The sequence below is a fragment of the Mauremys mutica genome, chromosome 8 (assembly GCF_020497125.1).
Source record: "Mauremys mutica isolate MM-2020 ecotype Southern chromosome 8, ASM2049712v1, whole genome shotgun sequence".
NCBI lineage: Eukaryota > Metazoa > Chordata > Testudines > Geoemydidae > Mauremys > Mauremys mutica.
Window position 1 is genome coordinate 14940591 of NC_059079.1, and position 24829 is coordinate 14965419.

Genomic DNA, 24829 nt, shown 5'->3' on the forward strand with positions numbered 1-24829 from the left:
GCACAGAACCGTAGCTGGTTTTTTTTCTCTTGGGATTTAAAAACTCTTCTGCTTTTGCCACCAGAGATTATAAACCCCATGCCTTATAGCTATTACTTTCTCAGGCTATATACATAAATCCTAGTAAATGTAATCCATAGCTATGGTCTCCTGGGACTTGGAGGCTCTGAATGCTCTCCATGTTCCTCTTAATTGCCATGAGACTTCACACCCAAGTTTAAAATACGTCCAAGAATTTAGCAATTTGACCCTTAACAGCCCAACAATGCCCCATTCGGTCTCAGTAATCTCAAACGTTTTAGTCAAAGGTTCTCATTGAGGGCTAGTGTCTAAAACAAATCTGAAGTTTGTAAAGCAAGCAGTCTGTTAGGCATTGGCCTAAAGCTAGGAGAAATTTTGTAAAAAGTGGCAAACACACTGTTTATTCCTGATCCATAACTCAGAAATACCTTGTGTGCTTAACCTCAAATATCTAAAAATAAATCTTCCTTTGCAAGAGACTACACATTAAGCATTTCAGGTGAGAAGGAGCTATTTTTCAGAAAGCCTGAGGCCGAATGGTTCAAATCCACTTCACAAAGGGTACGTCTACACTACGGGATTATTCCGAATTTACATAAACCGGTTTAACAAAACAGATTGTATAAAATCGAGTGTGCGCGGCCACACTAAACACATTAAATCGGTGGTGTGCGTCCACGGTCCGAGGCTAGCGTCGATTTCTGGAGCATTGCACTGTGGGTAGCTATTCCGTAGCTATCCCATAGTTCCCGCAGCCTCCCCCGCCCCTTGGAATTTCCAGGTTTCCTGATGCGGCAAAAATCATTGTCGCGGGTGGTTCTGGGTAAATGTCGTCAGTCACTCCTTCCGCTGGGAAAGCAACGGCAGACAAGCATTTCGTGCCTTTTTTCCCTGGATTGCCCTGGCAGATGCCATAGCATGGCAATCATGGAGCCTGTTTAGCCTTTTGTGACTGTCACCGTATGTGTACTAGATGCCGCTCATAGAGGCGATTCAGCAGCGCTACACAGCAGCATGCTTTTGCTTTTGCATGATAGCAGAGATGGTTACCAGCCATATTGTACCATCTACCATACCATAAATTGGTAATAAGATGATCGTGGCTACCAGTCCTTTTGCACTGCACCATTTGCTGCTGTCATAAGTGCCCCTGGCTGAGATCAGCCAGGAGCGCAAAAGCCAAAATTGGGAATGACTCCCTGAGTCAATCCCTCCTTTTTGGTATCTAAAAATAGAATCAGTCCTGCCTAGAATATGGGCAAGTGTACTAGAGAACCACTGTATCATAGAACCAGAGAGCACAGCTGCTCTGTGTCAGATCCTGCAGAAATTATGAGCTGTATGCTATTCACAGGGGGTGCTCCTGCAACAACCCCACCTGTTGATTCCGTTCTTCCCCCAGCCTTCCTGGGCTACCGTAGCATTGTCCCCCCACTTGTGTGATGAAGTAATAAAGAATGCAGGAATAAGACACAGTGACTTGTTAGTGAGATATGAGTGGAAGGCAGCCTCCAGCTGCTATGATAGTCCAGACAGGACAGTAAGGAGTGTGGAGGAGAGGAGCCCAGCATCCCTCTGCTAGTCCAGGGGCAATTGAATCTTTTCTTTACACATGAAGGGTGGGGGCTGATGGAGCTCAGCCCCCTGTTGCTATGATGACGATGGTTATCAGCCATACTGTACCATCTACCATGAAAAATTAGGACCAGGTGCCCTTGATTGACCTTACCGATGCTAGTCAGCATGGTTACCAGTCCTTTTACACTGCCCCATGTGCCAATAGGCTGATGATGAGGATGGATACCAGTCATATTGTACCATCAGCCATCCATGGCGTGGGGGAAGCAAGGATGTTGGTGTTGAGTGCTGCACCATCGCGTCTATCTGCAGCATTCAGTAAAGATAGGGTGACATGTAAAAGAGTCAAGAGAGGATTGTTTTCCCTTTCACTTCTGGGGATGGGTGGGGGGGTACGTAAATTGCCTAGCTATGCCCTGACCCACCGCGGACACTGTTTTTGACCCTAGAAGCATTTGGAGCTCAGCCAAGAATGCAAATGCTTTTCAGAGACTGCAGGAACTGTGGGATAGCTTGAGTCCTCCAGTCCATGAGCGTCCATTTGATTCTTTGGCTTTCCGTTACGCTTGTCACGCAGCAGTGCGCTGAGTCCCTGCTATGGCATCTGTCTGGAGATTTTTAAAAAATGATTTTGAATTTCGTCTTCTGTAACGGAGCGCTGATAGAACAGATTTGCCTGCCCTTACAGCGATCACGTCCGCATCGTCCATGTGGGAGCTCTTTCTTTATTTTGATTTTTAACTGCATCACCACACGTGCTGATCGGAGCTCCACGCTGGGCAAACAGGAAATATTCAAAAGTTCGCGGGGCTTTTCCTGTCTACCTGGCCACTGCATCCGAGTTCAGATTGCTGTCCAGAGCGGTCAGTGGTGCACTGTGGGATACCACCCGGAGGCCAATACCGTCGATCTGCGGCCACACTAACCCTAATCCGATATGGTAATACCGATATTAGTGCTGCTACTCTCGTTAGGGAGGAATACAGAAACCGGTTTAAAGAGCCCTTTATACCGATATAAAGGGCCTCTTAGTGTGGACGGGTGTGGCGTTAAATCGGTTTTCCGCTCCTAAAACCAGTTTAAACGCCTAGTGTAGACCAGGCCTATGAAAACTCTTGCAACCTTAGCTATGGAGTCAGTATTATGGCTTTGTAATAGTGGTGAATATCAAAGGCAGAGAGACAATCCAGGCTGATTTCCAGATTCCGTGTTTTCAGTTAGAAAAATCCTCTCTTGACTTGTAAACTCAACACTTTTCATACAAATGTCTAGATACTTGAAATGCCTATGGAACGCCAGATGTTTGTTTTCATTGTCACTTCTCAGAGAAAAGCCAGGCTTTAAAGACTTGAGAAGCAGTTGATCAAAAGCACCATGAAACATGAATGGGTAGGAAAATAGGACTATTTGCTAGATACTGAACTTCTTTAGGAAAAATGTAGCCATGAGCCTTTGAGTCACAAAGTTTGAATTTGGCTCTGAACTACCTACACCCAGTTCAGAGTGTTCTGATCCTGGTTTTTGATTCAGCTCACAAGACTTAAGCATATGTGAACCTGTAGCTTTGTTTTCAGGTGTAGCTAGGGTAAGAGAGAAATTGGAAGAGGAAAAGGTATTAGCTAATTCCTTCATTACCTTTTGTTCCTTAAGAAGGTATTGCAGGCAGCCTGGCTGGGGTAACATTTCTCTACCTCTGTTCATGAGAGCTAGGAGAAGCAGGTCTATTTATTTTGGTTTCAGTAATGGCAAACCAACCTCTCAAATGATCATAACCTTCCTTTCCCCCCCAGCTCTAAACAGATAAAATTACTACTTAGAAAATTCCACCTAACCTTTAAGGCTCTCAGTCACAGCAGTAAATACTACTGTGCTTCAGCAGAGCTTCTGCTTTTGCTAAACTGTATTATAAGCACCTTTTAATTACAGGGAATGCAGCCTGATGGGCATAGGAAGGGTTGACTCCCAGAGAACACATGATAACCAGGGCAGGGAGAGGCTGGTAAGGTTTGCTGAGTATTTTTTTTGGGCAGGAAAGAAAGGGCTTTGCAGAGATGATTAATAGTAAACAATGTTAATCTAAATAGATCTCTGACAGAAGACCTCACATTCCTTTAGCCCACTCTCCCCAAGTTATTTGGACATTAACCATTTCAGTTATGAGTGTAGCTAAACAAAGGATAAGAAATGCCCTTCCTAGAGGACAGTGATGGAAAATTGATATACTATTTTCATTGCTATTGTTTCACTGTTGCATTTGAAGGAACGCAAGTTAATACACAGCGAGCCCCATTTGCCTCTGGCCTGCACTGCTTTTATCCGAGTGTAGGTGGGGAAGGATAGCTCAGTGGTTTGAGCATTGGCCTGCTAAATCCTTGAGGGGGCCATTTGGGGATTGGTCCTGCTTTGAGCAGGGGGTTGGACTAGATGATCTGCTGAGGTCCCTTCCAACCCTAATAATCTATGATTCTATGACTTCAGTTAAGGTATTCCCAACTTGGGCTTGATCCAAAGCCACTGGAAACACTCACATTGATTTCATTAGGTTTTGGATTATTCCCGTTCTCAGCTGTAAGAGAGGAGAATCGGGCCTTGGTCTTGCAAATGGATTAGCCTTTCTTTATGGCCAATTGAAAAGCGAAGCTGGGATGCCTTCCTTTGAATCCCTAAATCTGTGTTTTGTTTTCTAACCCCCTGAAGTGTGCGTGTGTTTGTTTTTAAATAGGTCAGATCAAATATAGATTGGAGGGAGCTCTTTTTAAAGTCCCCGTCCGACTAACTATAGCAACAGTCTGGCATGACAATTCCATCTCTGACTCCCACTGTTAATGGTAAGGCTTTGGGCCTTTGGGTAGGCAGGCTATCCTTATCACCTTGGCAGACTTCCAGCTCCAAATAATAATCCATTAACGTCTGCCCTGTTGGCATTCTTGCCAAATACGAGGGATATCTTTTAAATAAACACCGGCAGTTCCCAGTCAGAGGCGAGAGAGAGAGGAGAGGAAAAACAATCCTTGACATTTCAGTGACTTTGCAGGGCTAGCTGACACCTGGTACCGCCCTTATCTTGTAGTGTTTATGCAGAGCTGCAAAGCACAGCTTCTCCCGTTGGCTCCTTTGCCATCTTTAAATAGAACTGGAAAGGCTTATAATGATAGGAGTAACTTTTTTGGACATCCACTATATTTCCCCTCCTCCCCCCCCCCCCAAGCTGGGGAGCCCTTATGTTAATATTAACATCTGTACTCCTGTTTTCCTCTTAAGTTCAGCAAACAGCTTAGCAGGGCTTCATGCCTCTTGTGCTTTGCCAACAATATTTTTTTCCCACAGTTTGTTGGCCTGACAAGTTTTACACTACAGCTCAGCTTTTCTGAGGCCCCTTTCCCACCACCTGATGACTTATCTGTTCATCCACCAAACCAAACAGCCACATATTGATCTGAATCATTAGGGTCTGCACGTCCAGTTTTCAGGGGATTCTAAACCTGGCTGTTTCAGTTTGTTTCCCTCCATTTCATTTAATGGGGCTGTAACCTGACTCTCAAGGACAACTTGAGGTTTATTTTTCCAGCTGTTGTATTTTGTTTGGTAATAATAAAATGTCTTGTTTGGATATTTCATAATGTCAATAAATGAACTGTCTAGTTTTTGTTTTTGCCAGGCAGTTGGAAATCCCATTTCAGTTCCTATTAATTAGGTTAGTGAACATTAAAACATTAGTATTAGAAGAGTAACATAAGGCCAAATCCTGAGGACCTTATCTGGGGTTTGAATCTGATTTCACCTATGGTTGTCTTATGCTATGTCTTATGTCTTATGCATTGAATTTTTTTTTCTTTAGTGGAGTTACTCTGGTGTATATTGACTGTAGATGAAGCATTGAGAAGCCAACAGCATTTCCTCAGCCTTGCACTCAGTTTTCATCAGCCTGATGTAAGTAATAAATGAGTAAGGACTTGAAGTTTTGACCCACAGATATTACATTTGCTATTGAATTCTACCCCATTCTTTGGGTCTGATTCTGCAGCTACTCCGTGCATAAAATACCCCTTGAATTACGCCCTTTGTTTGCAACTTTGCATTTTATTTATATGCTTTCATCTGGGGTTTTAGTTTTTTAATTTGATTAGTATGAAAAGTAATAATAACTAGAGTTGGCAGAATTTGTTTTAAAAAGTTTTCATGGCAATATTGGTGGTTTTTGTTTTTTAAGCTTTTTATTTTTACCAATTTAAATTTTCTCAGTTGAGGGAAATTATTGGGATCAGACAATAATTATTTAATGATGGTAGACTTTGAGATTCCAAAAGCTAAATTTTTATAACTGTTAAAATGCAAATTGTCACCATCATATGTCAAAATTTTAGCCTTGAATCAAACTCTAATATGTTCTCAGGCAGCATTTTCATACTTTGCCTGTCAGTAAATTTCTATGGTCAATGGGAATATCTATCTATCTAATGTGTGTAAAGTGAAATTGATGTTTACTGATTAAAAATCTAATGCTTCCAAACCTAATCATAACTAAGTCACCATCTACTCCTCTGATTAAACTTCCCATCAGACGAATGTCATTACAACTGTGTGGGTGGGTGGGTGGTTAAGAAATGCAGATAGCCCCAGGAGGAAGGAACAGGGGTTGCAGCGTCTTAGAGATAATATACAGACCTCTGGCCAGTAAGGGAAGGAGAAACCTTGAAGTAGAGCTTCATTTTATGGGTGTCAAACTCTTTTTATATTCCATTACTGTGCTATTCAGCACACAGTGTTTGAACATCTGCATATATTTTTAAGGAAGACCACTTTCTTGCTAATCATCAGCACTGGGGCCTTATATTTCATGTCCCCTCATAATCAAATGAAGAAATAGTGTTCAGATTGGTCCAGCATAGATGCCTATTAATGTATTGTTAGTTCAACATGTTGCTCCACCTCTGTACAGCCTATATATGGCAATATTAGTTCCTGTTCAGTTACTTAATGCTGGGACCAAGTTAGTTTTTCTGAAACAACACCAAGCGGAGCAAAAGAGGGTAGAATGACTGACTGGAAACATTCCCAAAAGACAGCAGATTAACACACAAGCACACACTGATCCACCTACTGCGGAAAAGAGGCATCACTTACAAATCTCAACCAATTCAGTCTTTGCAGATTCTGCCCAGATGTTTAAAGGCCTTTCTGAAATTGTCTGTACTTAAAAGGCGTTATGAGTAAGTGCTCAGTACTTATGCTGTAACCTCTTTGGCAATTAGTTGGTGATTGAACCAAATTGTTAAATATCCCTGGCAGTGAAAGGTTATTCCTTTTAAATGCTTAAATATTATTACTAGGACTTAAAGGGAGAGCAGCAGAAGAAGCCAAACAATAATAATCGGAGACTAATTAAAAATAGAACAATGCATTAACTAGTACATTTTGTATATGTGAATGTGCAAATGTCTATGTATAAAAAAGACAGGTACCTAATTTAGGGCTTAAGTTCACAGCTCCTTGTTTCTCTGCTTGATGTATTGGATTATACTAAATTCTTATCATTGGGGCATGTCTTTCCCAGGGCCGCCCAGAGGATTCCGGGGGCCCGGGGTCTTCGGCGGCGGGGGCCCTTCCGTTCTGGGACCCGCCGCCGAAGTGCCCTGAGGACCCGCGGCGGGAGCCCTCCGCCGCCGAATTACCGCCGAAGCGGGACCCGCCGCTGAAGCGCAGCCCGGTCTTTGGCGGTAATTCGGCGGCGGGGGAGGGTCCCCGCGCCGCCGAAGACCGGGCTGCGCTTCGGCGGCGGGTCCCGCTTCCCCCCCGCCCCGGCCCCAGCCTCTTACCCCCGGCTCCCTCCTCACCCGGAGTCTCAGCGCCTCACCAGAACAGCCGCAGCGTGTCTCCGGCGGGGCCTGAGCTCCGTCCCGCTCAGAGCCACGTGGGGAGGGGGCGGGGCTGGGAGCTCCCCGCCGAGCAGAGGCAGCTGAGCTCAGCCCGGAGCTCCCAGCCCCGCCCCCTCACCACGCGGCTCTGAGCGGGGCGGGGCTCAGGGGCCCCGGCGGAGACTCGGCGCTTGATGCGCTGAGGCTCCAGGAGAGGGGCGGAGGTGGGAGCCTCCGCTGTTCTCTTGGGGGCCCCTGCGGAGCCCGGGGCCCGAGGCAAATTGCCCCCTTTGCCCCCCCCCGGGCGGCCCTGGTCTTTCCTTCCAGTTATCCTGGTGGAGAGGAGCTCTAAAAGCAAATTGAATTTGCACAGGCAGTATAGAAAGACGCAGCAGTATCTGTGTGTGCCAATGGGCCCCTAGGCAGGCATACGTGGTGGGGAACAGCATTGCTCCTTCCCCCTATTTGCAGAGCCAACTTGGATCTTAATCATAGCCTCATGGATCCTGATCCAAAGCCCTATGTCTACACTCCACATTACTTCAGTATAACGTATGTTGCACAAGAGTGTGGATTATTCACACCCCTGAGCAATGTAAGTTATACTGACCAAAGAGCCGGTGTGGACAACACTATGTTGGCAGAAGGGCTTCTCCCGCCGACATAGCCGCTGCCTCTTGCAGAGGCAGGAGTTACTAAGCCAACAGGAGAGCTTTCTCCCACTGGACTAGAGCAGCGGTTCTCGAACTGTGGGTCAGGACTCCATTTTAATGGGGTCGCGAGGCCTGGCTTAGACTTGCTGGGGCCCAGGTCTGAAGCCAAAGACCGAGCCCCAGCACCTGAGGCTGAAGCCAAAGCCTGAGGGTGGTGGGGCTTGGGCTTTGGCCCCCCTGCCTGGGGCAGCAGGGCTCAGGTGGGCTCTGGTTCCATTCCCCCCCACTCCTGGGGTCCTGTGGTCATTTTTGTTTTTGGAAGGGGGTCACGGTGCAATGAAGTATGAGAACCCCTGGCTTAGAGCATCTTCACCAGAAGCGCCACAGCAGTGCAGCTGTAGGTGCCGTAGTGCAGACGTAGCCTGAAAAAGACAGGGGAATAACGTTAACCTGTTTAGGAGGTGGAGGCAGGATAAATGAGCATAGCAACATTGTCTTCAGCAGAGCTGTGCTGGCTTGTTCCTGGGTCTCCACTTTCCTCAGTTTCCCCCCTTTTATTTATTTATTTATTTTTTTTCAAAGCCCTTACTATACAATGGTTTACAAGAGTAATCATGCAAAACAATAGTTACTGTCTAGTTCACTTTGACGGTAAGCTCTTTGGGGCAGGAACTTTTTTTGTGTGTGTACAGTGACTAGCACAATGGGTTCCTGGTCTGATAGGAGCTCATAGGTGCTGCCACAATGCACACAAATAGCTATAGCTTATAGTAATGATAGTGCTGCATTTTGGACTATTAATATCAGCTCTAGTGATACTTAAAAAAATTAGAATAAGGGGAAATGGCAACTCTGCTTCAGCCTTAGGCGCCTCTTTCTTTTTAAAGTCTACTGTAAGTAACATCTTCCAATCCACACTGGTGCAGGAACTGTGTTTTGTGAAACTACACTGAAAGAAGTGTTTTAAGTTTCCTGTGGTTTAAGAAATTACCAGGTTCCTCTGTTTCAAGGGCTTGGGGAAACCAGAAAACCAATTCCGTGTTGCTGTTGTGACCATTGAATGAATACAACAGCCTATTGGATTTTTGTAGGTTAAAAAAGGTAAAAGTTTAAAGATAGCAGGTCAGATCCTGATCTCAGTTACACCAGTCTCAGTCCAGAGCAACAACAGTAACTTCAAGGATTTGATGAACAAATCTTGTTTGGTGGGGCTTAGACACACCCCTCCACTTTGGCAAAATCTATCCGTCATGACCCTATACTGAAGTGACCCACACTGATAATACATTCCACAACTGATCCTGACTCAAGGTCTTTAAAGAGCAAGTCTCTGCACCTGTTGACCTTATGCATCTGCCTAGCCGATATATCCAGGCTCTGGGTTATGTGAGTTGCAATCTCCTGAGCTCGTCCAACTCTGTCTACTAGCCCACTGTGCATATACACACCTCCTTATCAGCTATAGTTGGCACAACAGAAGTGTTTCACAGGCAGAGTTTCGTATCCCATTTTTAACACTCTGCCTCACACGGGAGGGTACGGTATGTCTTTTTCTTGACTAAATGTGTCATGCCCTTTTAACTAGTTGCCACTTCATAAACTTGATTAACAACTTGTTTCTTCATTAACAACCTGCTGGATCCCCTTGGAATGACTCCGTTTCTTCTCTCTGCTGTTGCTATTGTGAGGGCTGGCACTGAATGTGCAGAGACTCCATAGCGATAGGGTTTTAAAATAAAGGTAACCGAGAAGTACTAAGCACTATTAGCAGGTTTCACGTGTCCCTTGCAATACAGCCTCTCTTATTTCACAGCCAGAAGTGCCTGTGAACGTCTTGTTCTTGTTTCCATTGTTCAGGTCTTCATATGCCCCTTAAATATCAGTGGGTGTGATTAAATATTAAAAAAAGGACTTACCATATGTACTCGTTCATAAGCCAAATATTTTTGGTAAAAAAGTGACTCATCAAAGAGCAGAGGTTGGCTTATAAACGGGTCTGCACCAAAATTTGATGATTTTAAACTCTATGTAATCATTGAATTGAATATCTAATACAGGGATCGTCAACCTTTGGCACGCAGCCCCCGTTGGCCTGGAGCAGTGAACCATGGCCAGTGGGAGCCGTGATCGTTCGATCCTGTGGATGTGGCAGGTAATCAAACTGGCCCGGCCCACCAGGGTGGGCCGCACACTAAAGGTTGGCGATCCCTGATCTAATACATTGTCATTTTGTTTAGCTGGAGTGTCTGCAGGCATGGAGCCCCTCAGCTGCCTGCGGCCACGATGCACTACTTCCCACAGCCCCCATTGGCTGGGAACGGCAAACCACAGCCACAGGGAGCTAAGGGGCTCCATGCCTGCATACGCTGCAAGTAAACAAAACATCCCGACCCGCCAGTGGCTTACCCTGACAGGCTGGGAGCCAAAATTTTCCAACCTCTGAAATATAGGGTCGGTTTACGAAAGGATCATATAGTTTTTTGCTATTTTTACCTATCCATTTGGGGGGGGTCAGCTTATACACGAACGGGCTAATGAACAAGTATATTCAGTAAAGCTAATGTTTAATCATTGGCGAGATTAAGGAGAAACTAGAAGAGATGGCACTTGCATTCTTATGCAGATGTCAAAATTACAAATTGGCATTTACTACAATTTTGCAGTCTGCATAAGAATATAATCCCATCATTGCCTGGAAAGTTGGCAGATGAGCAGGAATCTGCTTCGGTTGTGAGTAGATATTATGGCACCTCTGCAAATGGGCATGACTGTAAAGTTGATTAACTCCTGACCATGGACGTTCATACGTATTTGTTGACCGCCAGATTTCTTGCCCAAAATGCTGACCTGGCAGCCCATCCTGAGCTTAGCTGCCATCTTTGAGCTAGGATGACTTTTTCTAAACTCAGGGTAAGATCATCCCCTCCGCTTCAGTGTGTAGAGAGAGCTGTCTGGGATTGGGAGAGTGGGTAGTTTTGATTGCAGCCATTTTTCCTGTCGAGCCAGCATCAACCCCTCCACCATTACTCCATGAAAGTTTGTGAATAAGATGCTAGAGGGACAAGCCATGTGCTGTGGCATTGTTCCCTTCCCTATGCCTCCCCTAAGCACTAACTGCTTGAAAGAACACCCGCTTATATTCTAGGCTTGCACCACTTTTGAAGAGGTCTGTTTTGCAGGATTGTGGGGCAGCTAGCCAGTAGCAGTAGGGAGGGATCGGGGAGGAGCATGTTCTGTTTCACAGCGTACTCAGCGATGCTGTTTTAAACACACAAATGCTCTTGCTGGAAGGTTGGAACGTAACATGGCTTAACTTCTTAGAATTCAGAATGCTAATGCACAAGAACCTCAAAATACAGACACCAAGCTTTTTGCTCTCTAAAACAAAGGCACAACTCACCCCACCTTACTCTATGCTGTATCCCTGCGAACTGACTGCTGCTGGAACCAGATCTCACACTTCCCTGCGGAGCCCTTGAGCTTGCAAGCAGGAACAGGAAAGACCCTGCAGTTTAGTGACAGCTTATATTTTTACAGGTTTTTTTTCAATTCATTTTGTGTGGGGGGGGGAGGGGGAGGGGAGGGGAAGGAATGGGATCCTCCCTGCACCATTTCCTGGCCTCTGTCCCCCATAGGTATCTCTGGAAAGATGCAACTTGGCCATAAACACTTGCATTCATAGCTACACAGACAGAACTGCTTGTTTATCTGTACCAAGCTGATGTGCTTGAAACCAATTGTTCTAATGAAGGCCCCATCCACTTCTGCTTCTCCCCAAAAACAGATCACTGAAGGGAGAGGCCAAAGGAAACTTCCTCTGCTCTACTCAACTTCCTTGGATGAACTGGTCATTTGGGTCCTGAAACCTGTCCCACATCCTCCAGCCCTCTCAGAAATAGTTGTATTAAGAACCTCAGTAATAGGAAAGCCCAGAAACAGCCTGTTCAGTTTTTGGACTCTAGGACTCCTGTTTTAAGAAAATTCCTTAATCAAAGGAAGCCTTCTCAGGGTGATATGGATAGCCAGACCTGGGCACGTTTTTTATTCATTTGAGCAAGTGGGTGCGTAATGCTCCATCCATAAGGAACACCATAGCATAATGGGGTCTCTCCCTCATAAAAAAACGTCCCAGTTTGAACAACATGCTGCACTGTTCCTGGAAAGAGACTTTTAAAATATGACATGGGAAGGATGCAAGAATGGGGACTAAATGGCTTACAAAATCCTGGTGTGGCTTGAAAGTGAAAACTGGGAGACCTGGCATTTAAATAAGCAAGATTTTTGCTTTTTTCTCCTCATAGTGCTTTCTCTTGGGGCGGGGTGGAAGAATCCAACTGCCTTAAAGAATGTGCCCTCAGTATTGGCCATATTGGCTATTCCCTATAGAAGTAGAGGGAGTATCGCACACTATTGAGTTATCCAAAGTAAAAGTGGAAAGTTTTTAAGGACAGCCGCTCTCTAATGTCACATCATTTAAAATGTATAGTTTTGCTGGCCCCATTCTCTTCCTTAGGACTTGTTATACCAAAGCATAAAGAGGGGAAACTAATCAACTAAACAGAAAAAAGAATCTTGTTTCTTTGGTCTTCTTGAGAGTGTTTGTTTTGTCTGAACAAAGTTTACCCACAGCTGGTAACTAGCTCCTCATGTAACATTGCTTGCCAGCTTGAGAATTTATTATGTAGGTTACCCTTAAATAGCTCATGTTCAGCTGCAGAACACCTGTTCGTGGATTGGTAAATGGGAAAATCCAGGGAAAATGCTTACTAAACACAAAGGGCTGCTTGCGAAAAAAACTTGTTGATCTTGGATATGGTTGTAACTGCCGTTTGGGTGACTTTAGCAAGGCATTGTGTAGTACGCTACGTCTATACGTGTGTTTCTACGTGTGGAAAAACGAAACCTGAGCTAAACAGAGGGAGCAGTGCTAAACGGAATCCCTAACACACTACTGAGCTGATTTTCTTCTTTTCAAGCCTATTTTCTACTGAGCGATTTGAATTGACTCTTTATACAAGCCTGTTAACCTGAGAGTTGTCAGATAACCATTTCAGTGCCCCACATCTCATGGACCCTCCACTTCATGTACTGATCTGCAATCTCACAACTGGTGCTCTAGCATCTATAGCAGTTCCTGGCAATGGCATCTTGTATGGGGGTAGGGGAAGGTTGAGGTGGGAGTAGCAGTAGAAAGACTATCTAGACCCCCTCTGCCACACATACATTCAAATCAAGTTCATTCCCCAACCTCCATTTCTTTCACACACTGGTGCAACAGTAACTTCCCTGGATGCCTCTGCACGATTGAACTTTCCCTGGGCCCTGCCTTCAAGCAACCTTGTACCCATGTTCATTCTCCAGCCCTGGCCTGTCTTATGGATCAGAGAGTATGGGAATAATTTAAAGATTATGAAACAGAGTAGATGAAGTGACACACAACCACAGTGTTAATACTCAACTACATGTAGCAAAAAGGCTGGCATTTGTTTGTTTTTTTTCCTTTTTAATTTAAAGGAATTTTTAATTCTGGAGAAATAATAACAGTAGCAAATGTTGCTTCTGTGTGAAGAGATCAGTGAATCAGGGTAATCATTATTTTAGAAAGGTCGTTTTTAAAAAAAAATGATTCTCTAAGAATATTCATCACAACTCTTGTGCAATAGACATTAGGCCAAGCACCTGCTCCACAGTTAAGAGTCTTTCCGTTGACTTCATTAGTCTTCGGGTAAGGCTTCCGCTCCTGAGAGGTGTTGGCCACCCATGGACTTCAATCTGTTCAGGCTCAGTGCTTCTCAGAACCACAATATTATTTTCATAGTTTATCCTGTATTCTGCCATCACAAATTGACATTCTCTTCACTACTTAATATTATGTAGGGGATCAAATCCTGAGAACAACTTATGCTTGTTCAGACAAAACTCCCATTGACCCTTTATTTAGAGACAAGATACTTTGAATGATGGGGTGCCAACATGATCTATGTATCTCAATCCTCTAAAATAACAAATCTAGGGCTTAGATTAAGGAAAGTCACACTCCAAACTGACAGTGCAGCCCCAGCAGCAGGCTGCTCCATGTTGCTGAATTTTTGTCTTAATGCTGATCATATGTGTAGGCTGGATTTTGAAACATTTGCTCTGGAGATGAATGAGCGGAACTGACAGACTGGACGACTGCCCAGTGTGCAGTAACAAAGGAGGGAAAGAAAGAGTCCTTGGTGTCATCATTCGAGAGCTTAACTGGTTTTCTCGGTAGGTATTTTTCCAGTTCCCGGTAACCCACTGACACTGGACATCGCAGCAGCCTTAGTGGTGAAGTTGCCTATGTTATAATCGGAGGGAGATAAAGGGAAGTTTTTGTTGGAGCGGCAGTACCAGGAAATGACTGAGACATCACATAACAGAGGATGTGCGCTCTGTAGTGAAGAGACGTATTTACATACAGGCTAGACTTCTACCAGACTCCTCCAAGGGTGGTTTGAACGAGTTGTTTGAATTACCTGGCCCATTTGTGGTAGGGAGCCGTTCGATAGTAAATACTGCCCTGGGGTAAGCAGACAGCCTGTTTGCCAGACTGGTCCAACCCAGCAGCACTAAACAAAATATTCTGCCTCTGTAGTGCTGCTGGTATTGCAAAATCATCATAAGCGGCTGCTGTTCCTCTAAGCCGTTCCTCTTCTTGGCATTCCAATTAACATGGAGAAAGCATCTTGGATTTGCCAGTTGCCACCACTTGGCAATGGAATCCATCTCCTAAAAGCACATGCACTGACTTTTTCTGAGGAACGGAGTCCCTGCAAACTCCTAATGATGTCAAAGGCATGCGTCTGACGAAGTGGGTATTCACCCACGAAAGCTCATGCTCCAATGCGTTTATTAGTCTTTAAGGTGCCACAGGACTCTGTTGCTTTTTACAGATCCAGACTAACACGGCTACCCCTCTGATAAAAGGCAACAAAGAATCATCCGTGATTTGGAGATGCTGGTATGTCTGAACAGGTACCATCAAATTTATGCGAAACTTTAAGCTGGAGAAACAGACCCCTTTTTATGTTGGTTGATCCTGGCAACTGCAACTGCCTGAGCAAAGCAACACCATACAAAAGGATCCACTAACACATAATACCCCTTAATGAGATCAGGCAATCAAGTCCTAATCCCCTGTTAATTAACAGAGGAGTGTAGAATTTCTAGTGAGCAGTCCCAGGCATTAGCAAACAGGTTAACTCTGTCAACTATCATTGCCAGTAGCATTATGATTGCTATTAATTCTGCTCCAAATTGCCTGCTGGTGTAAACAGATGGAACTGGATCAGAATCAATTTGACTGCATCAATTTGCACCAGCAGAGACTATGGCTCTGGATATTCAGAGCTAGAAACAAAGGACAGAGTCTTCTCCGTTTACACCATAGTATATCCATTGTGCAACTCCCCCTTTTCATTGGTATATCTGAGAACAGATTCTGGGCCAAGATAGGCTTGATTTGTTTTGAAAGAAGGGGTCCATGCCTTGAAATAAAAATAGTGGGATGTCCCTTGACTGCAGTGCATTCTGGGAGTAGAATGAAGACAGGAACAAGAGGGCGTAGAAAATGTTGCTTAAAACAGCTTTATGTACCCAAGCACCACAACTTATGCTGTGCAGACACTTTATACATTGATAAGAAGTCCACGTTGCTGCACTTAGACATTCTGAGCAGCAAAGATCACATTCAATTGTTACATGCTGGGAGAACCCACCTACTAGATATTGACGCAGAGGCTTTATTTCCTTTTGAAGGTCACCTGTAACAGTAGATGGGGTAGCTTTTATTTCTATAAAATAACCAAGGGGAACTTTCTTGCCCTCCTAAACAAAGCCAGCAGTTACTTGCTGAAATAGATCTGTTTCAGCTACACACACAGTGTTGATGTATAGCTGCATGTGTCTTCTGCGCATTGCATGTGCTGTATGAGTTTGGGTGGGATGGGAAGAATCCATAATGGGCCATACAGATGATGATGTAGAAGTTATTTATCTGGGCAGTGGTGAAGAGTGTCTCTTTTTTTTGTAAATGAACTTCTCAGTGCAACAATAAGTCTACTCACAAGGCTGCAGGCTGAGAACTTGCTGCTTTATTTAACTGCATCACAACAGAGTGGATGGGGAAAAGTTGCGCTTCCTAAACAGGCAGTAAAGGAAGGGGTGGACATTAGCTCCAACCAATAATACTTTGAATAACTTGGTTAACTCCTTGATGACCACTTTATTACAGTCTCCTTCATGTAAGGACAATGAATGCTGCATGCTTCTGGGATATGTGGGTCAGTTTGCAGAAGCTCCCTTATAGAGCCAGAGGTAAAAGCAATTGCCCCATAGCTCTTCAGTGGATCTCCGTGTTTCACGATCTTTAAAGTATTTAGATAGAGTAGAGGTCCTTTAGGGCCAAATTCTGTAGTCTCTCTGTGCATTGGATTCCCATTGATTTCAGGTTGAGCAGTTGTAGGATCAAGCCCCAGACGATTATGCCTTTTAGGGTATACCTACACAGGGATGATGATTACCCACGGCTGGCCTGGAGCAGCTGACTTGGGCTTGTGGGGCTCTCATCCTGGGCTGAAAAATTGCTTTATAGATGCTTGGGCTGGAGCCTGGGCTCTGGGACCCTGCGAGGGTGGAGGGTCCTGGAACTCAGATTCCAGCCTGAGCCCATATATCTACACAGCTTTATCCCCGTGTATTCTTATACCCTGCTGGGGTCTTGGATGCATGGTCTAATGGACTTCACATCAGACAGGGAATCAGGAACTGCTGTATTCTAAACCTGCATTTGGCACTGACCTCCTCTATGGGCAAGCCAGTTGTACTCCATCTGCCTTATTGATCCTAACAGAGGGCATTGAAGCACTTAGTGCTGAAGTACTATTGTGCACCATCTCTCCAGTATTCAAGACCCCTCTGAGTTTCCTTGGAAACACAAATCAAATTTCACTTCTTTTTTTTTTTTTCTTCATTTGCCACAACTATTAAAGTATCCAGCAGACCCGCTGGAGGCCCAGTATTATAATGAAGCTGTCCCTCGCTTGTTGCCAGATTTATTTCTTTTTTTGAATGCTCTTCATCAACTAATTGCTGCTTGGCACAGTATTAAATTTAATCACTGAATTCTGAAATATTGTAATGTGTCTACCTACTCCATGGTTCCATTTGAATGGAAATTTTCTTTCCAGTTTTAGAGACTATTAAAATCCTGCCTTTCTTGTGCAAAACAAAAGCGTATTGTTTGTTTTTTGTTTTTCGTTATTTCTGCATTCAACAAAAGATGATTATTCTCTCCCTTCAGTGCAGAGATCCTCTGCTAATGTACAGACTACCTCTCTGCCTTCTTTTCCCCTCTGTCACTACAAAATAGAGAGGTTTTCCTTCAAACAGGCAACTGCAGTTGAAATGCACAAAAGCAAATTTCATTTAGATAAATCTTCAAGGCTTTCCATGTGACGGTATAATTAAAAAGTGGCTGTAAGGCAGAACTGAATCAGGATGGACAATGCTATCGGCGGCAGCAGCAGCATCTGACCGTGATGCCCATTTACGATTAAAAGCAAATCTTTCATAATATATAAGGATTTGTTTCGGTCAGAACCTTTGACCTTTTGAGAGGCAACAAACCCACAAACATCAGATTGTTTGTTTGAATCCAATTATTGCAATGGCGTTATATCCTAGGGGGAGAAACTTTTTTTCTTGATGCTGACTGCTAAGCAGTCTGTAGGCAGGACAGCAATTTTCTTGCGTTTTGAGAGCTAGCAGCCCATTCACAGTGGGTAGACTTTCAAAAGACCCATTTATTGAATGACGCAAGGTGCAGATTATGATTCACCCCGTATAGGTTAAGTTTGTAAAATCTGCCATCAACAGCCTGTATTAATTCTCCTGGCACCTACACAGCTGCATAATGTATTTCTCATCTCTAGGGCCCCATTTAACTCTTTCAGAGGCTGCAACAGGATCTAGAATAAGACCTGGGCAAGCTTGTGATCTTGTCTAGTGAGTTGATTCCCTCTTTATCGGAGGGGCTGGGGCGGGGTGGAGGGGAAAGGAGGAAGTATCTCCTATATGGCCAGTACGCAGTGGCTCAGAAATCTGGTCCTGAACATCCCTTCTAATTGTGCTCTGACAGTCCCTGCTTGTGGTGCAGTTTGAAATCTCTCACTGGCACAGTGAGGACAGCTGACTTTCTAGGGCTCAGACAGACTGGTTTATCTTAGCCGGGGGGGCCCTGTGTCATTAGCTAGTACTCCCCTGCTGCCCTTTCTATAGGATGCTGGAAGGATCCATTAGCTGTGTGCAGCAGTTGAAGGGGAAAGCCATGTATTTCCTTATCTCCCCACACCCCATCCCTAAATTTTTTGGCCTGGGGTGCCCAGAGCCATGCTGCTGCAACGACGTGGCCTTTAAAGGGGCAGAACTCCCCTTTCCCCATCAAAAGCAATGGTGGGATTAGCTATGCCTGATGGTGCCGTAGGGACACCTGAAAGAGGCAGTCTTTGTTCCCCGCCAAAGTTGTGCTGGGGGAAGCCAAATCAAAGCTGCATATGGTGCAAGAGAAACTGGCCTTAAAGGGGATGGAGCTACAGCCACGCTGGTGTGGCAATGAGATTGTGGGGTCGCCAGGGTGAAGGTCCCTACACAACCGGCACAGTAAGTATCTTCCTATGCCTTATGCTTGCCCCAATGACGAGCGCTGTTTAATTACTGTGTATATTGTTTGTGATGGAAGAACTTCAGGGGCTTCAGGTTTGGTTCCTAACCCACTGTGAAAGAGGAGAGTTTACCAAGCTGGGTCAGAAAGGCTTTGAGACCAGCTGTTCTCTTGGTATTTCAGCACTTACAGTTCAGGTCCCATTCAGGAAACCCAAACATGGAAGGAAGGAAGGAAAAAAACACAGATCCTTCAAAAGACCCCTCATATTTGCTATTAAACATGGCCGATGCCTGGAAGAGGGATCTTATTTTATCTGAACCATTTCATCCATCCCTGATTTGTGCATAACACATAATCACAGCTCACAGAGACGCATCAAGGTAATAAATCTGAATCCTGCTTCTTTAAACCTGATCCTGTGGTCTTGATTCAGGCAAACTCCCAGTCAGTGGAGCTCTGCCTAAGGACTAGAGGATTGGATCCTCTGTCATTTATTGTACCTGGGTGAAAACGGTAAAGCTTCCTTTACTACTTGCTTGAATGTTTAAATAAACTTGCTTCCACCATGCCTGCACCCCTTTTGTGTTGGCAAACTGCAAACCATGCTATGGTCCCATTTTACTGGCATAGATTTCTGCAGAAAGGAAGTTGCATGCATTAGAATTTTAAGAAACGCATACAAAACTCATAAATGCTTGTGCACTTCTCCAATTAGAGAACAGAAACGTTACCATGTGACTTACATAACCAGTTACAACTAAACACCATTGCTTGAGTTGTTGAACACTCAGTGAACAGCTTGGGATCAACCAAGAGAGACTATTTTTAATCACAAAGAACACGTCAAACCCTTTTGAATAATAGATTAACGTAGAGGAAGTTATGATCTACTCATGGATATTCTGCAAAATCAAAAGGCTAAACTCCTTCAATAATCTTTGCATAGCCTTTCTCTCAGGTGTGTGTGTGTGTGTGTGCGGGGGGGGGGAATATATAAAACCACATTAATGGGAGCTTGATTTAAAGCTCACTCAAGTCAATGGAAAGACTTTGCTTTGGCTCAGGGCCCTGGGTTTCTAGCCTCCAAAAAAAGTCTGTGAGGGCCACCATCTTGGCCGACACCAGGGATTGAACCAGGGAGATCCTGAACGAAAAGCGTAAGCGACCACATCTCCAGCTGAAGCCCTCTGCGTGGTCCTGAAACTGACTAATTTCCTTGGTGGCAATGGCCCTGTAACACGCTTTCACCAGGGCGTTACATCAATATGTCTAGCAAGTATGTGGCACTCCGATTGCAGCCCTTTTGAGTTAAATGAAGCAATAAGCTGCTCCTTTGCCTTTCACCACTGCTGAAATATGATCCAAGGCTCAGGTAGATTCCAGCTGTGAACTCGTTATTTGGTTATGAACATTTATTTATGTTCTTAAGACATTATAGCTCCTTCCGCACAGGCAAAAACTGTAAAAACAAAATGAACAGCACTCTCTGTGTACAGTTAAGTTATTTAAGGTGCCCAAGGGCTTGCACGTAAGTAGACACTGTGGTTGCATACAACATAAATGAGACTTCTGAGTGTTGGTATTTAAAATGACAATTAAAAACATGGCAGGCATGTTTCAGCAACTTTATAGGATGCCAGAAACATCTAGAAAAGGATTCAGAGCAAAAGTAAAGATTCCCAGATGCTGCTTTTCCTTTTGTTTCTTAAGCTTGCTTTTTAATGTGATGTGCCACAGTGCACCATGAAGCTTATATATATAATATGACATCATGCAGCTGACATCACTGCCATAAGAACCCACTGTCAAATGAAAAGTGCTTTTTGGGGATAATCAAGATCTGCAATCTCTAGGGCCCCCCCATCCAGGCAACCTTTATAGCCCCTTGCCCAAGAGAGAGACCTCAGGGAGCGAAAGCCACAACTAAGTTGGCAGTCAAGTGGAAAAGCGTTCCTTCCTTAGACACAGAAGAGAGAGGTTAGGCTCAAAATCCCACAAAGTGTGCATCAGATGAAACGGCCTGCATATTGTTATGAATACATTTGCAGAAGTTACGCTGCTACAGGTTTAGTAAGCACTACCTACCACTGTAGCCTCCAGTTCCAATGCAAATCCTGGCCTGTCCTGCAAACCCTTGTACTCTGTGTATAATGCACTATTACTTGTTAGGATAGCTTAAGATTTGGGGGGGGCTCCTTGTGATAGGTGCTGTACATAAAATTGCTGGATATCTACATAGACAAGATTTAAGAAAGCGTGGGAGGAATGAAGCATTATCTCCATTCTAGAACCGAGGCACAGAGAGTAAGGGGAACCTGGCAACTATCTTCTCTTTATGCCTTTGACAATGTCCCCCAAGTGACTTTCTGAAGGTCTCACAAGGAGTCTGTGGCTGAGCCAGGAACTGAACCCCAGCTCTCCAGAGTCCCAGGCCAGGGCCTTTCCCACAATGCATCCTTTGTCTGTCCCTCCTGCCCCCCTGCTGAACATGAGACAAAAGTATCCAAATTAAACCGCATGGGAGATGAAGACGGGTTCATTGGCTTCTTTTGTCCCCAGCCCCTTAAATCTGCACTACTTTTATCTCTGTGCCTAGACGCATTGCTGAGATGTCTATGGCAGTTAATTTAATTTTTGTTTGAGGACATTCCAGCTCCTTTCTAGCCTCCAAGAGGTGATGTACAATGGTGCTATATCTCTTTAGATCCTCCCAAAATAGCTTCCTCTCTCGGATGGTTCAGCTATAGACGTTGTTGGTTTGTTTGGAGCAATCTCACCACTCATGCTTAAGGCAGGTTCCATCCTTCTCTTTGCGTGCTGTGGAAATGTGGCTGGGGGGCGGGGGCAGGAGGAATGGTGACGTAAGCATCCTGTCTTCCTCTCAGTCCTTCCTTTAGCCTATGTGGTCCTCTCTGGTTCTTCATTCTCATTCTGTTGGCAGAGGGAGGAGGAGGAGGAGGAGGAAATTTGTCCCTGTTCCTTGTGCAGCTTTATGGCACGGTTTAAGGAACCTTCCTACCTACCCACCCACCCCAGTGCAAGAGCCAGGGACAGCTGCTATTCCCTCGGTGGAAGAAGAGCATAGGAATTGATGCCTCCCTCTGGGCACAAACCACCCCAATGGGGTCAAGGAAGAGGCAAGTCTTGGGACAGTGGAAGATGGGGAAAGTTTCTTAGGGTCACTTTTGTCTGCCCCAGCTGTTTTCTTCTGCTATGGCAAAGCTGTGCATTAAGCCCTTGTTTTCTTAGGTGGCGGGGAAATGCTGCCAGTCTTTCCATGTGTGAACTGAAGGGTGCCTCTGTTGGTTTAGGATAGCTACATCTGTAGCAAACCATTCTGTGTTTCTAGATCTAAAGCCCCTCTTTCCCCTTCCTCCTGATGCAATTAAAGACCATTGCATGTCCTACCTCTGCTGCATTTCTTCCCTGTGTTTATTTCATCCAATCTGTCTGAACTTAATTTTTTAAGGCTTTCTTACCAAGGAACCTGTCTAGATTTGCTTTGTAAAATGCCATGCATGTACCTGGTGCTATATAAATGAGAGGATAAATATGAAACTCAAGACAAAATGTGTCTGCACTCTTGCGGGGAAATTGAACCTGGCTCAGAGGACCCACACAAGCCTATGGAAGGTCTAACTGGGAAGGAAGTACTGGCATAGTTTTCACGCTCCCCTTCTGCACAGGAGTGAATTTCACCTTCTGACTGCACATGGTTTACTGTCAATTGTAGTTAACAAATTTTGATTTGGTGGAAAGTCCTCTCTTCTAGCTATGAGTGGTTGTCGTGCCACTGTTACCACCACAATATCAGCTCAGTTATCTTTTTACTTTTAAACAATCAAAGTGAAACCCCTGTTGGTGAAATAAATATGGTAATACTGTTACCACAAAAACTAGGAGGAAGGCTGCTGCACTACAACTTCAAAATGTTATTCCAAACTCCTCTACATCATCGAGTAATGCATTTTAGTTTCTCAAATGGCCTCTGCTCTTGCCAGAAATGGAGCTTCTACTTTTAGAAGATCAGAGGCAGACTCTTTGACTGTCTGGCTCTTCTTCCTAACAGTGCAGGATTGTTCCCTCTTGTATATCTGCTAGTGTTTTGTCTAGTGTAGTTTTAAATGTGCCAGTTATGGTGCTTTCATCAGTTGGGAGATATACCACAGGCCACTAGCTCTTGATCTTGTTCTCAGGAAGTTTTCCTTTATATTCAGCCTCTATTTTCTGTTTAACAATTTCATCTCACTCAGAATCCCTTTTACTGAGCAAAATAGTTCTTCTCCCTCCTTGGCATTTACCCTCTTCAAGTAATTGTAAACTGTTATGTCTCCCTTTTAGTTGTTAGTTAACCTAGCTGTAAGTCATGAGCTCTGCTCTCATGAATCATCCTCTTTCACCCTTTAACTGTGGTGACTGCCTATGTTTCAAAGAACTAAAGGACAGCTGTATGAAAAATCCTGACTAAAACTTATTTTTAAATGACTCCTCCTCAGAATATTTGACTGGTGGCACAAAATCATACCCAGCATGAAACCATCTGTGTCCCAGTGTACGATCCCTTCCTTTACTCCTCAAATGTGGATCTGTAGTGACTTGATACATCTTGTAGGGAATAGGCACTAAAGCCAAAATATTCAGAAGGTCACAACACCTGCAGTTGGGGGCAGGTTTTCAAAAGGGTTCATAGCCACAAGAGACCACTGAGGCCAAGAATTTAGCAGGATTCATAAAGAGTGGACGTATATAGAGTAAACAAGAACACCCAGAGCCGCAATGGTAAGGATTAAAAAAAGAGGCAGTTGAAAGGATATAAACCCTCATTTATAGGGATAAGGGCTACCTACTTACTGGCGTATGGAGGAAGCTTTCCTTGTGGGCAGGTTGGTCCATAATTGCCTGCTGCAAAATTTCTTCTGCCTTCATAGGCAGCATCTGGTGCTGGCCACTATTAGAGATATGATACTGAACTAGATGGGCCCATGGTCTGCTGCAGTCTGGCGATTCCTATGTTCTCATGCAAAATAGACGACCGTCCTCCTTAAAGCTGAAGAAGGCCTGAAAGCTGCAAAATGATCTTGAGGGCAAGAGGCAGAACATGACACTCCTGCATTTCCTTTTCCAAATTTCATAACAATTTTTAGTCCAACCTCCACTCCACCCTATTCCTGTTTCTCTGCCCCTCACATGCTCATTTAACTCCTGATTGGTTACCTGGTTAAATATGGCTGTTTATTATAGGAGGCATTTTCTTTCAGAACCTGTCTCTTTTCTCTCTCTTAGTTGGCAGGACTATTTCTATTTGTCTTGCATCCGGAGAAAGGCCCCTTCCTAAATGCAGAATATCTGAACTTCACAAGTTACTCCTCTTACCTCTGATTTGAAGTAAACCATGAGACTGGTTTCTCTTCAAATACAAACAAGAGCTCCTACTGTTAGATAGCAGCGTGACTGCCTGATTTCAGATGAGGTATGTTTGGGTGGTTTTAGAAGGATGTGTTGATTATTCTAGTTATATATCCATCTATACTATATGACTGAAGTTCAGGGCCTTCCTCCTGTAAATTAGAGACCCTGTTTGTAATGAAGTCAACACTGTGGTGGTGGCAGGGAGGGAGCTGTGCAGACCGAAATAGTTTGACTGTATGATTCTTTCCTTCATCAAAACATTTTCCCTCTTGACTTGAAGCCACTCCCCCCCACCCCCCAACATGTGTAGAACACAGAAATGAACACAAGTCTAAATGCAGAAAAAGAAACTGCACACTGCTGCCTCAAATTCTTCCGGAGCTGGCCACCAGTGTTGCTACTGAGTGAGCTGTAGAGAAGGCTACTGGTGATGAACTAGATAGGTCACGTGTGTGTGTCTCTCTCTCTTTTTTTTTTTAAAGCGGTGGCATCAAGTTCTTAACCTGGATTTTTACAAGCCTCAAAATGAGGGAGGTAAAAGAAATACATTTGCTCACTTAGGAATGGGCTCTCTTGTCGTTTGCTGCAAACGTTCTTGCTTGGCTAACAGTCTACGAGATTAATCA

General features: G+C 44.4%; 1 protein-coding gene across 4 annotated transcripts in view; it reads left to right on the forward strand.

Annotated features, from left to right (window-relative positions):
• FGGY (FGGY carbohydrate kinase domain containing) overlaps positions 1–24829 on the forward strand; it is a 372408-nt gene that overhangs the window by 23360 nt on the left and 324219 nt on the right. For 3 of the 4 annotated variants that reach the window (XM_045026481.1, XM_045026483.1, XM_045026479.1), the window contains exon 2: positions 5438–5529. The exons of the other annotated variant lie outside the window; for it this stretch is intronic. The gene's annotated coding sequence lies outside the window, so the exon portion shown is untranslated. The remainder of the gene's footprint in view (positions 1–5437; positions 5530–24829) is intronic. 4 annotated transcript variants of the gene reach the window in all.